Consider the following 13851-nt stretch of genomic DNA (forward strand, 5'->3'; position numbering starts at 1 on the left):
CGTTTGACTCAGTTTTCAGCTGAGCAGCCTCCTTTCCCAGGCTCTGGCAGTGGTCTCTAAGACTAGGAAAAACTGGTTACAAGTTTTAACATACACCTCTGGCAGCTAAGAAGTTCCATATATTGAAACTTCAAGCAAAAACAGTTGCTTGGTTTTTGCTTGGTCTTGGTTTTGCTTAAGCTGCCTTCCCTTCCACCGCCTTAACTAGGTGGTGAGTTACCCCAGTGTGAGATCCCAGCTCCAACCCAGTCACTTATGAACTCGTCCTTGAGAGTTGGGTCTAGTCTCGCCAGCGTCTCCAAGCCTAGTTTATCTGATTTAAAAAAGAAGAATAACCATACAAAGTTGTTTTGAAGGTTAAGGTAATGGTAGTGAATTTGAAAGCAGGCTAGACCACATGTGGAGAGTTTGACATTAGAGAATGGTACCTGTTGTTATGGTCACAAATGAATCCTAACCAAGCAATGAAGTGGAATTTTTTTTTCCTCTGTTCTGACAGGATCAGTGTTTGACCAATGGTATATGAAGATAAGTAAGAAGCCAAAATGATATACAATTTAATGTTCAAAATTATTATACCCACATATGAGATAATGAGCCATCTCATACAGTGTTGGTGAAAAGATAAACTCTTGCAAGTTTTCTGCCAGTCCAGCAATTTGTATCAAGACTACTACAAATTTTCACATCCTTTAGCCCAGCAATTACTCTTCTTGGAATTTATCCTTAATCTAATGAAAACCCTGAAAAGGATTTTTTTGTGTGTGTGTGTGTATTTGTGTATAGTGTGTGTCCATTTAAATATACCAAATGTCTAACAGTAAGTATATTGATTAAATCATCACTTTCCAACCTCTCATTTAGCCCATATTTTCCAAAGTGGGGGTGGGGGGCAGGGGTGTCCTCCATTAAATCGTTTAAAATTTCAAAATAAATAGATTGGTTAAAACAAATCAGAATGATGAGGGTGAAAAATAAACCCCGAATTTCTTCTATCTGCCTGTGCAGATATGACCCTCTCCTTAGAATAACTGGGTAACTTAAATTAAGGAATAAGCATGCAATGAGATCTTATAAAATCAGTAAAAATCATATGATATTTCATATACAGATATTTTCTTACATAGGAAGTTTAGTAATTAAATTTAATAAAAACAGTAGCCAACACATAGAATATGAAGTAATATAGGATGTAGAGCATATCAGCATATAAAATATGTTGCTATACATGTATGTATCTTCCTTGAAATAGAAGAAAATGTACAAAATCTTTAAGTCATCTGTAGTGTCAAAATAAGTATGTTTTTTCTTAATACATTGTTGAATTATAAAATGTTTCTGTAATTTAGCATAAATTACTTTTCAATTAAAAAACAAATCTCTGTTTAAAAAAAATCCTAAAGAAGTAGCCAGTATTCTCTCAATTGCCTTTATCATTTAAATTAAACCACATTCACCACACTACAGGATCATTCCTTTTTATTGGAATTCACATAGTAGTGAATCTTTCTATAAAAAAATCTCTGTTAAGAACCAGTTTAGGGGCTGGGGATGTGGCTCAAGCAGTAGTGTGCATGCATGTGGCCAGGGTTCGATCCCCAGCACCACATAGAAACAAAGATGTGTGTCTGCCAAAAACTAAAAAAATAAATATTAAAAAATTCTCTCTCTCTCAAAAACAAACAAACAAACGAAAAACAGAACTAGTTTAATGGCATGGTTAGAAACTTGCCTTAGGAGCCAGATTGCCTGAGGATAAGCCAAGCCCCATAGGAATACACAAAGTCTGTGTAGGGGTGGGCAACATACTTACCTCTTTATATCTTTTTTTTAATTATAAACTATAAAATGATGATAGCGATGATGCCTATCTCAAAGGGTTTTATCTAGAGACTGATAGCTGAAGGACACTCAGTAAATATTAGATATTATGACAAATTGAGTACTTGGTTCATTTGTCCCCTACTTTAATTTTTTGTTATGAAGGTACATTTTGAAAGGAAATTTTTTCTGAAAAGCTTCCAGTTATTTGCTTAATGATTTCCTGAATTCTGGGATATCTACCAGTCTATGTGCTATCAGATATTAAGGGCAATGATTTTAACAGTCCAGAATAACTTGAATAGAAGACTATTCTTCTTCAACGTCTGCTTATATTCAGCATGATGCTGAAGATAAGGGATTTCTTCTTGATAAATTAAGCCTTGGAACTTAGCCTTGTCTTTTCCCAATCCTTTCTGTAACCTCTTTTAATGGTTAATTACCCAAATCCTAATAGTAGTCAGCCATGTGGCAAAAATGACTTTCTTAGAAAATTGCTATTAGAGTTATAAGCAGACATGCAATTCATGATCATTTTATTCTTAATTATTCTGAAGTATACAGTTTGTCAGGTGTTGATGACAGCCCTACCCCTTTCACTTTCAGGCTGGCTAGGCTACATTATGGTTGTTAAATTAGTTTTAGGTCACAAATCTCTTTTAAAGGGTTGGAAATTTTCTAGCTAGACTTTTGGGGAGTGCTCTCTAGACACATAGCAAAACTGTTATTTCCTTTAGCCATTTGGTCTACATTCACTTGTGGTGAAATCCTGGTTTTATTGATACAACCTGGTCATTCCCTCTCTTTTAAAAGCCTGTGGCTGGTTTGAAATTCTGTAGGTAACTCATCTCTCAGAACCCCTCAGTTTCTGTCTCTGACTCCTTTTTTGAGGCAGGATCTTCTGTACTTCCATGTCATCCATGTTGCTTCAGACTTACTTAAGGCTTGGCCCTCTTCATGTATTAAAATTTCTTTCCTTAATATGAATTTAAAACTAGTAACTTTAAATTCATTTTCATCTTTTATAGAGTCTTTGTTATAACCATAATTTCTAATGAGAATAATTTAAAAAGTTTTATGTTTACTGAATGAATGAATTTATTGTATAGGCATTGCATGAAGTGTTTTATGTCCTCTTAATTTTTATAGAAATATTATGGATTAGATTTGATTATTATATCTCTTTTTAAGCAGAGAAAATACAGGATTCAAGGTACTGTTTGCCGTGGTCACATAGCCAGAATAGTAGAAGTATTCTGATTGTAAAGCCTGAGCTATTAGCCACTGTGGCATAAATATCTGTATTTATTTGAGGAGGAAGGATTTTATCAAAACAAAACAAAAACAAAAACAAACAAACAAAAAAACTAACTGACCACTGAAATATGTATGACAATATAAAATTAAATCTTAAACTTTATAATAAAATTTTTCAAGGGAATAAAATTGCTACAGACTTTTATGGAAGAGAATATCATAGACAGCAAGAATAATGTTTTAAAAGCTTCTTAGAGAGGATCTTAAGCAAACATGCTCACAGATGTTCTTTCCCAATACTAGTGACCTTATTATTCTTTATATTTGAAAATCCTTAACCTAATAGTTCACATATAATACAACCTTGAGTTATTGTCTTAAGAGAGAATAGGACCTTTAAAATTACAGTTTATTCAAAATATATTTCAGAGCAATGGTTGTTAAATTAGTTTTAGGTCACAAATCTCTTTTAATAATCTAAAAGAAAATATGGGCTTCCTCCTTATAAGAAAACAAAAAGAGCCCTGACTGCCCTTCTTAAAAAAAAAAATAGTATACATCATATATGTTTCAGAGTATTCACAGATTCCCTTGAAGTCATCTATGAACACAACATTAAAAACCGTGGCTGTAAATTAGGTAAGGATCAATGTGGCAAGGAAATAGATTACAAAACCCAAGTTGATAAAGAGACTATATTTAGGCTTTGATTATTATGATAATTATATTGTTTTTGCTAGCCATTGTTCCTCCTCATTTTCAAACATGGCTTTAGAAGCAATAATTATAAAGTAGAGCTAAGGATGGGGATATAGTTCAGTGACAAATTGCTTGTCTAGCATGCATGAGGGCCTGGTTTGATCTCTAGTACCATCAACAAACAAACAAACAAACAAACAACAACAAAAAAAAAACAGCTAGAGAGGAATTAAAGAATCAACTGTGGCATAGCACTATCAGGTAATTCCATATTTTTTTTCAGAAACTCCTGAGTGAATTCATCTTTCTCTTTCTGCAGTTTTTCCATTTCTTCTCTTTAAATTGCAGTTTAATGTTGAAAGAATAAATAGGACATAGCTGGACACCCTTGGTTCTGACCTAGGGTTTCATCAAAGTTTCCTTAATAGGCACTAATGGGAGGAAGAAGTGGGAGAGATCTAAATGGTTTCAAACCTATACATATTATCATTTAAAAAATTTCCATACCCTAATTACTTATTTCCTAAATGTATAAAAACTCATTTAAGTGAAGTAATGTAACTTTAAGTCTCAGGTGATCTTCTGTAGATTTCATCATTTCTGCCCCTAAATCTCCCAAGCTCAAAATAATGTTTTGTAAACATCTATTTAGAGCCTATAGCTAAATAAAATTTTTTTCTCATTAAATATTAGATCTGAAATTGGAATTAGAGGTAGGGGAGAAACTTAAAAATGTCTGAGCGGGGATTCTCCATCTGTAGTTTCTCAGTGTGTATGCCTAACAGATTAGTACCAAAGGCTTGTAGATAATAAATAAGTAATTTAAGTACAAACAGGGAAACAACTTGAATCTGAATATCAGACATTACTTCTTATTAAAGTTAAACGTTTTCTGCTGAGTTATATTGTAGCAGTCTTCTCTGTCCTGAGCCTAGTGTGCCACTAACTTACCAGGGCTCATTCTGATTCTTTCCCTTACATTTTTATGAGTCCTGGAGCTCAGACTTTCCTTTTCTCAAGCTTTTGCAGGGGAAAAACAACAACAAACAAACAAATAAACAAAACAGTTTGGCTCTACGTTCATGTCTTCTTCTCTCTTATAATACCAGCATGGATAAGCCCCTTTGTATTGGTTCCCAAACACAGCATTATCCTTCTAACACTTTAAAATTCAGTGACATCTATTATTAAAAATTGGGCATAGTTTCTTATTTTACTCCTCTGTTCAAAATAGAATAACAAAAACATAAAATTCTAACCTATGAATAAAGAAAATCTTCCTCTGAAATGACAACAGATCAGACAGTAGACAAAAGTGTCATTCTCTATGCCAGTGCTGTCCAACAAAAATATAATTTATCAACAGATGCAAGCCAGGATGAGGATATAGCTCAGTGGTAAAGTGCTTGGCTCACGTGTTCAAGGCCCTGGGTTCAATCTCCAGTACTATAAAACAAACTAAAAATCAAACACCAAAATAAAAGTCAAGTAATGTAGGTGATTTAAAATTTTTCTAGTAGCCATGTTTGCAAAAATAAAAAGAACTGGGTGAAATTAATAACTCAGTATGTCCACAGTGTTATAATTCCAACTACATGTCAATATAAAAATATATTAATAATTATTAAATGTATAACTATAAAATTATAAAATTTTATTTCCCTTTATTTTCGTGAGGTTATCAGTCAGGTAAGTCAAAGAAACAATATAGTTTGGTTAGATAATATGAATTACAGAAGTGTGCGTAGAAGAATTCTATCTAATAGGACAAAAAGATTGATAAAGATTCCCTGAAAAAGGTGAAGAATGAGTAGAAGATTTTCATTATTTTTAAATAACTTATTGAGGTATAATTGACATCCATAAACTGTACAGTTTTACAAAATTGGATATATGGTATATTTTTGAAACAATAGCCTTCATCAAAATAATGAATGTATTCATGCCAGAAAAAGTTTCCTTGTGTCCTTTAGAAATCCTACTCCTTTGTCACCCCTTCTCTGTTTTATTTTTTGTCATTACATATTAGCTTATATCTTGTAGAATTTTACATTGATGGAATCAAGCACTGTGTACCTTTCTCTGGTTTCTTCATTCAGTCTGCTTATACAAGGTGTAAGTCTGGAAGTACTTCCACCTTGTATAAACATTAATAATTCATCTCTTTTTTATTTTATTTCTGAGTAGTATTCTTTTATAAGAATATACCACAAAATATATGGTTGTGTTAGTCAGCTTTGAATTACTGTGACCAAAATTTCTAACAAGAACAAACTAGAGTAGAAAAAATATATTTTAGCCATGGGTTCAGAGGCTTAATCCGTAGTTGGCCAAGTCCATTGCTCTGGGTCCAAGGTAAGGCAGAACATCATGGCACAAAGGCATGGCAGAAGAGTGTTGATCACCACATGATGGCTGGGAAGCAGAGATAGTGAAAGGAGAAGGGTAAGGGACTAGGCAGACTTTCAGTGAACCATCCCTTCAGCTGCACCCATGTGCCCACAGTTACTACACAGCTTGTCTATTTAAAGTAGGATATACTGATTAGGTTATAGCTCTCATAATTCAATCATTTCAGCTCTAGATATTCCTGAGCTAATGTAGGAGTTTTTGATTGATAGCTCACTTCCAAACCATCACAATGGACATTTGGGTTGTTTCTATTTTCTGGTAATGCTGCTTTGAACATTAATGTACAAGTATTTCCAGGCACACACTTTTTCATTTATTTGGGGAATACATCAGAGTAAAATGGCTGAGTATGGTAGGTGTATATTTAATGTTTTAAGAAACTTAAGTTAAAAATAGTTTTTGAAACTATTTTCCAAAGTGGCTCTATCATTTGCATTCGTACCAGAAGAGTTGGGATCTACATCTTTACTGGAAGTTGATAGGGTCTTTCTTTTTAATTTTAGCCATTTAATAGGTGGGTAGTAGTTGTTTATTGCGGTTTTGGTGTGTATTTCCCTAATGGTTAATGATGTTGAACATCTTTTCAAGTGCTTGTTTACCAAACTCACATCATCTTTGGTGGAGTATCCAATATTTTGCTTATTTTTAATTATTTTTATTTTGCTTTATTTTTACTGACTCATAAGCATCCTTTATAAATTCTGGATTCAAGCATGTATCAGTAAATATGGTGTGCAAATATTTCATCCCAATCTGTGACTGCCCTTTCATTTTCTTTACTGTGTCTTTCAAAAAGCAAAATTCTGAAAAAAAACAATTTTTTTGGGGGGGGGGTAAGTGGGTGGGTTGGAGGTAGTACTGGGGGTTGAACCCAGGGTCACTTTACCACTGAGCTACATCCCCAGCCCTTTTGATTCTTTTTATTTGGGGACAAGGTCTCTATCTCTCCAAGTTGCTGAAGGTCTTACTAAGTTGCTGAGACTGACTTTGAACTTATAATTTTCCTGTCTCATCCTTCCCACTTGCTGGGATTATAGACATTCACCATTGAACCTAGCTAAATTTTTATAATATCCAATTCATTGAGTGGGGCATGATGGCATATACTTGTAGTCCCTGCTAATCAGGAAGCTGAGGTGGGAGGATCATTTGAGCATTTCATTTCAAGGCCAGCAAGGGCAACATAACGAAACTGCATCTCAAAAATAAAAGTAAAACGGGGAGAAAAGAAAGAAGAAATCAGTCAAATTCACCAACACAAAATTGAGAGAGGAAGAAAAGTACATTAATGATTACAACCATGTGATAGGTAGGAAAGAGACGAACAGTATGAATAGAGACATGGAGTTTATTTCTGACTTGGGGACTAAGGAAAACTTTAGAGGAGGAGCTACCTCAGGAAGAGCAGGCTAGGTAAAGTCAGAAAAGTAACTGTACATTAGAAAAGAATATGTGCATAGGCCATGTGCTATGGAAGAGTATGGGATATTCAAGAATGAACATACACATGACTAGAACTTAGTTTGTGTGTGAGGATGAAGCAAAAGATTAAATTAGGTTGAAAGCAAGTTAGTGATAAATGATCTTGTGCATTAAACTAGGAAGTCTGATGTAATGCTAATCATTATGGTCATATATGCATTTCAAAATGAATATTCTGGAATCATTGAAGAAAATAAGAGAGATGAAGACACAAATTGGTGTGAATATACTGTGTATACAATGAGAGATGTGAAAAGTTGTGCTCTATATGTGTAATAAGAATTGTAATGCATTCTGCTATCATATATAAACAAAAAATAAATAAAAAAATTAAACAAACAAACAAAAAGAGGTGGGTTAGGAGGGAATTGATAGGCCAAGAGGTTAGATAAGAATTGTGACAAAGATCCAGGGCAAAGGAAATGCCTCAAGGACAGAGATGATAAACACATAGGAATAATTTGGAAATAGAATCAGTGAACTTTGGTTATCAAATATGTTCAGACAGGCTGTGGAAGGAGTTAAGAATGTAACTTGGCAAAAGGAGTTTAGTAGTTTGAGCAAAGTCAGTAGTGTAGCTTAAGAGTAGGGGTTCATAATTTGAGGTTTTGTCATTTTTTTATGAACTTTGTTTCCAGACAAACCAGTGAGGTGAGATCATTGAGGTGACTGATAGACAAAATAATTAACAGCCAGCTGTAGTCAAGGAATAGAGCAAGCCCACCATACTCAAAATACACTCCCATATGGTTTTCAAATTGAGGATTATTAGGGACTCAAATCTTGTTGAAGTGTTCTTTGTAGGACAATAATACTGTAGTTCAGCATCTTAATTAGCATCTTTTGTGTTAATATTTTATGGATGTATATTAAATCACATGAACAGAACAACAATCTCAAATTAGACAGCCGATCTAGTAAGTTACTTGAGAAACACTGGGACTATAATCATGTCACTTAATGATGGAGCATGTTCAGAAAAAGTGGTCATTAAGTGATTTTGTTGTTGTATGGATATTGTAGCAAGTACTTACACAAACCTAGAAGGCATAGCCTCTTACACACCTATGATAGATCAGATCATATTGCTCCAAAGACTGTGTTACTGTACTGAGTGCTGTAGGCAGTTGTTACACAATGTTGTTTATATATGCAAACATGTAAACATTAAAGGGTACTGTGGAGAGCAGCCTTTGCCCTGCTCTGAGTTACTTTATAGTGGGTAGAATAGTTTTTGGACTGTGCCTAACCCTGAGTTACTCCATTTTTATAAAGCAGCAGTTTGCCATGAGTTGCTCCATTTTTAGTGAAGTGTTGAAGTAGAATAACCCTACATCTTATCTGTACAAGTAAGTAACCACCATCTGTCTAGCACAACCATAAGACACAAACTCATTTAATTAGGCATGCTAATAAAAATGACTACCTGTGAACTTACTGAATTAGTCAGAAGCACATGGGTGTATGGGCGTCTCAAACTTATATGGGAAAAAACAGGCTTATGAGCCTATTAAACATACCAGACTACCAAATAACACAACTCCCTTGCCTGAGGCTCATAAAAGGAGGAGCACCCCAAGAAGGGACATGTGGCACATGGACCTTCTCACCCAGTCTCTCATCAGTGGCCCAGGAAAACCATCACAGTGATGAACCTCTGATTTCCTGTCCCATCAGGGCTTCAGCACAAGAGAGTGGGGTTTCTCCTGCCTATGTGGTCTGTGCCTACTCTATGCTGATTTTGAAACTGCTCAGACTCTGGCCTAAAATAAGTTCCTGAGCTTTGACAGCTCTGCGCCCAGAATGAGTTCTTCAGCTGGTTCATAGTCTTGTCTACGCATAGTAACTCTTACCAGTTGTATCTGCTCTCTGTGTTTGTTCTCAGTTCAGCCTCGTGAACCCCTGTGGCTGCCTTACACCTTTCTTAGCCTTCCTGTAATACATGTATGTGTATGGGGCAGGGTGTAAAGTGTCATGTGTGACTTGAGTGTTATGGATATTGGTGGTTAAGATTGGAATAAAAGGATTTGTGATTGCCTGGTTTATTATATAAGGCAACCCATGAGTATTTGGGAAATTTCCACTGCTGAAGGAAGTGTAGCTTGTCAATTAGGTTTATGTTAATGGCATAGCTCACTCCTGATAGGTACAGTAAAAATACTAGGGAATTGGAATATTTAAGCTGTGTTATAATTTTACAGTACCATTCTTGTATATATGGTTTGTCATTGACCAAAACATTATTGTATGGTACATGATTTTACTCAAGTTGGAATTCTAGTAATTGAAGCAAGGGACAGAGGAACTGACAGATCTCCACCCCCGAAAGGTCAGAAGCCATTAGTATGGACATCTGAGAATTTAGGGAATGACAGCCAAGTTTTATGCATTAATCTGGGCAACTGGTCAAGTCCAAAACATCAGCTTAGCTTGGAGGTAGCACTCTCAAGTTTCAGACTTAGATAGGTTGGTTAGTATTAAGTGAACAAAAGGTGTCAAAAAGAGGTACTTCTTAAAACAAGGGAAGAAACCCTGAATAAAGAGCCAACATCATGAAAATTAAGGATCTAGGCAAAATGTCTAAAGAATACATCTGAAATAGAAACCAATCCAAGAATGGAGTATAACAAAGAACCAAGTATCTTTAATACTTACGTATTTCTTCAAAATCAAAAGTGTTCCTGGAATAGAGGAAAGCCAACTGTATAGAGAAAACAGAGAAGATTACTGGAGTGAGGGTTGGGGAGTGAGCACAGTCCAGACCTGACAGCCACAAGCAGACCAAGTAGCTTTCCTCTGCATGAATGCAAGTGATGAGAGGGAATGAAGTCAAGAGGTTAAGGGGAGAAAAGAAGGAAATATTTTCAGGAGGAAGATGGCCAGTGTCTCATTGTGTGGTTCTTCTGCCCAGAGGAATCCAAGCTACCCTAAATAGCCGTGCTAAATCTTAATATCTCAAATAATTAACAAATAATAAAAAACAAACACTCAGAAATATATTTACAAAAGCTAAGCTCCTGATAGATCTAGTCTACATGGGTTCTGGAATTAGACAAAGGGAAGATGGCTCCAGTGGTTTATTTAAGGAGATACATCAAAGGCAGGGATAAGGTTTCAAGGGCCAGTCTTGCTTTGTAAGGTCTTGCAGTCAGCAGGTTGACTGACACGTTGGCAGGTCACACCCATCTCTGGTGCTGTGTGGGATCTTAGAGCTTAAAGGGAAAGTTCATCTGCATAAAGTGGTCAATCCCTGTGCAGAGTGCCCCAGGGAATTCCCAGAGCCAGACTTATCCCTTCAGGAGACTACTATGTGCAACATAGTCCACAGACAACTCATATTTTCATTCTTTTCCTAAGTGATCTTCACTTACAGAAAGGAGGAGAATTAGGTCCAGAAATCCTAAAGTTTAAAAAAGAAAAAGAGTCCAGTTAGGATTATGTTACAAGAAATAGTTGCTCCACCTCAACTGACACAAACAAAAAGAGATTAAAAAACAAAACAAAGCTCAGTTTTAAAAATTCTAATTAGGTGGATGAGGATGCAAAGAAATAAACTTACATTCAAAAAATAATGAGAATTTTCAAAAGTGAAGAGAATTATTCGTACTTTTAACTCTTAGAAAACAGTGGGACAAAGAGAAAATACCATAAGTAAGGGGAAAGGGAGAGATACCAATAATTTATTGGCTGTGTGTGGGCTGGAATGTCAGATTACAATCAAGGAAATCCAGGCACAGAGAGATTCTGCACACACCCTCCAGCTCTTTCCCAAAGGCTTTCAGGAAGTGTTCCACTTGGTTCCCAGAAGGCTGAGGGTAGGGCAGGATGGCTGAGAGCAGTCCTTGTGCAGATCCCAGGCCTTCATCTACTACACTGCAGAAAGTCTCTGAAGGCTGGGGGCAGGGCAGCACATGGAGAAAATTCTCCTGAGGCACAAAAAGATAGGCAAAACTGCAGACTAAAGACAATATACGATGGGTATGCTGAAAACAGGGCTTTGGACATAAGAAAATATCAGTTTTATGGAATGAGCTAGAAGATACAAAGTGATCTCCAGAGTCTTGCCAGTGGTAAGAACCCAAGTATATTTGAAAGAAACTGTGAACTGAATCTAATTAAATTTCAACAAAACTAAGACTCACCATTCCAAATAAGAAGACCTACAGAAAAAGTGGGAAGATAGGTTTTAAGATACTCACTACTTTCTTCTTGTATATATGATGTTCTTCTAACATTTCTAACATACAGTGAAGATTATAAGCATGTGAAGGAGAAGGAAAACGTGAAACATAATCAACAGAGAAAACAGTTAATGGGGCAATCATAAAAATGGCTGATATATGGAATTATTTCACAATCTAGGACAAAAATCTTATGAGATCTATAGTGGAAAACATGCATAAATAGGGCATTTTAGCAAAAATGGGAACCGTTAAGAGAAATGAATGAAAATGTTAGAAATTGCTAAGAATGAAAAATTCACTTCATAGAAGTATCAGGAAATTGAACACAACAGAAGAAGAAATCTGTAAACTAGAGACAAGTCAATAAATATTGTACAAATTGAAGATAATGAGCAAACACAGGGACAAATGAAAATACTTTTGTTTGCCACAACATGGATGAGCCTGGAGGACATGAAATGACATGAGCAAGTAACAAAAAGACAAGTACCCCATGACTTCATCTGGAAGATGAATCTAAGAAAGTTCATCTCATAGGAGTTGAGAAGACAACATTACCAGAGACTGGGAAGAGTCAAGGGAAAGAGAAAGATGGAAAGAGGCTATGGTTAACAGGTACCATGTTATAGTTAGAAAGGTGCTCTATTTTATGGTATTTAACTCTTGACTATAGTTAACAATAAAGCATTGTGTATTTCAAAAGAGCTTGAAGAGAATTTCAAATGTTCTTATCACAAAGAAATGATAAATGGTTTCAAATGTTCTTATCACAAAGAAATGATAAATGGCTGGGTGTGCTGACACACGCCTGTAATCCCAGTGATTCAGAGGCTGAGGCAGGAAGATCACAAGTTTGAGTCCAGCCTCATTAACTTAGCGAGATCCTGTCTCAAATAAATGAAAAAGCCTGAGGATGTAGCTCAGTGGTAGAGCATCCCTGAGTTCAGTCCCCAATACCAATAACAATGACAACAAAAAAGAAATGATAAACATTTAAGGAAATGGATATACTAATTACCTTGATTTGATCATGACATAATAAACCTGTATTGAAACATTACATTGTACCCCATAGATATGTACAATTATTATGAGTCATTCTAAAATAAAAATAAACCAAGAAAAAGAAACATGACTATAAAAAGATTTATATATACATACATATTCATAGCAGCCTTATATTTACTAGACCATAACTTTAATGAAAAAAAAACACACCAAATATCCATCAACAGAATAAGCAACATGACTCAACAGAATGAACAGTGATATAATTTGTACATTCATGTAATAGAAAATTACTCAACAACAGAAAGGAACAAACAAGAAACATGGATGGATCTCCAAAACATTTTGTTCTGCAAAAGTATTTAAACGCAAAAGAAAGCATATAATCTGATTCCATTTATGTGAATTCTAAGAAAAGACATAACAAATACGTAGTTAAGGAAATCAAAGTGGTTGCTTCAGAGTAAGAAATTGACAGGAAAAGGAGGCATAAGAGACTTTTGGGAATTATGTGAATGTTCTTTACCCTGTTTGGATGATAGTTATGGGGTCATATGCAGTTGCCCAAACCCATTAAATTGAACATTTAAGATCTGATGCTTATTTTACATAAATTATACTTCAATAAAAAATAAAAATTCATCCTTATAAAAAGCATTAGAATTTTTTTTTCTTTTCACCTTACCTCATCTTCCATTCTGGATGCTTTTTGTCTTGGCTTTTCATTTCTTTTTTTTCTTTTGGCAGTATAGAGGGTTGAGCCCAGGGCCTCATACATGTTAGGCAAGTGCTCTTCCACTAAGCTCCATTCCCAACCATTTCTGTTTTATTTTGAAAAGAGTCTTGGCAAGTTGCCCTGGCTGGCCTCCAGGTTGCAGTCCCCTTGCCTCAGCCTCCTGTGCGTCTGGGATTACAGTCACATGCCACCAAACCTGACTTGGCTTTCATTTCTGAGGCTCAATATTTGGTACCCTTTTCTCTCAAGCAG

General features: G+C 35.4%; 2 long non-coding RNA genes across 5 annotated transcripts in view; one reads left to right on the top strand and one right to left on the bottom strand.

Moving 5' to 3' along the window:
- Positions 1–13851, top strand: part of LOC144375430 (uncharacterized) — a 216962-nt gene that overhangs the window by 314 nt on the left and 202797 nt on the right. The window lies entirely within an intron of this gene.
- LOC144375431 (uncharacterized) lies at positions 6053–13642 on the bottom strand. The gene is made up of 3 exons (XR_013435276.1): positions 13549–13642; positions 10327–10372; positions 6053–6192 (listed from the first exon to the last, which is right to left on the bottom strand). It is a non-coding gene; the product is annotated as an uncharacterized LOC144375431 (long non-coding RNA).

The sequence above is a fragment of the Ictidomys tridecemlineatus genome, chromosome 2, assembly GCF_052094955.1.
Source record: "Ictidomys tridecemlineatus isolate mIctTri1 chromosome 2, mIctTri1.hap1, whole genome shotgun sequence".
NCBI classification, from domain to species: domain Eukaryota; kingdom Metazoa; phylum Chordata; class Mammalia; order Rodentia; family Sciuridae; genus Ictidomys; species Ictidomys tridecemlineatus.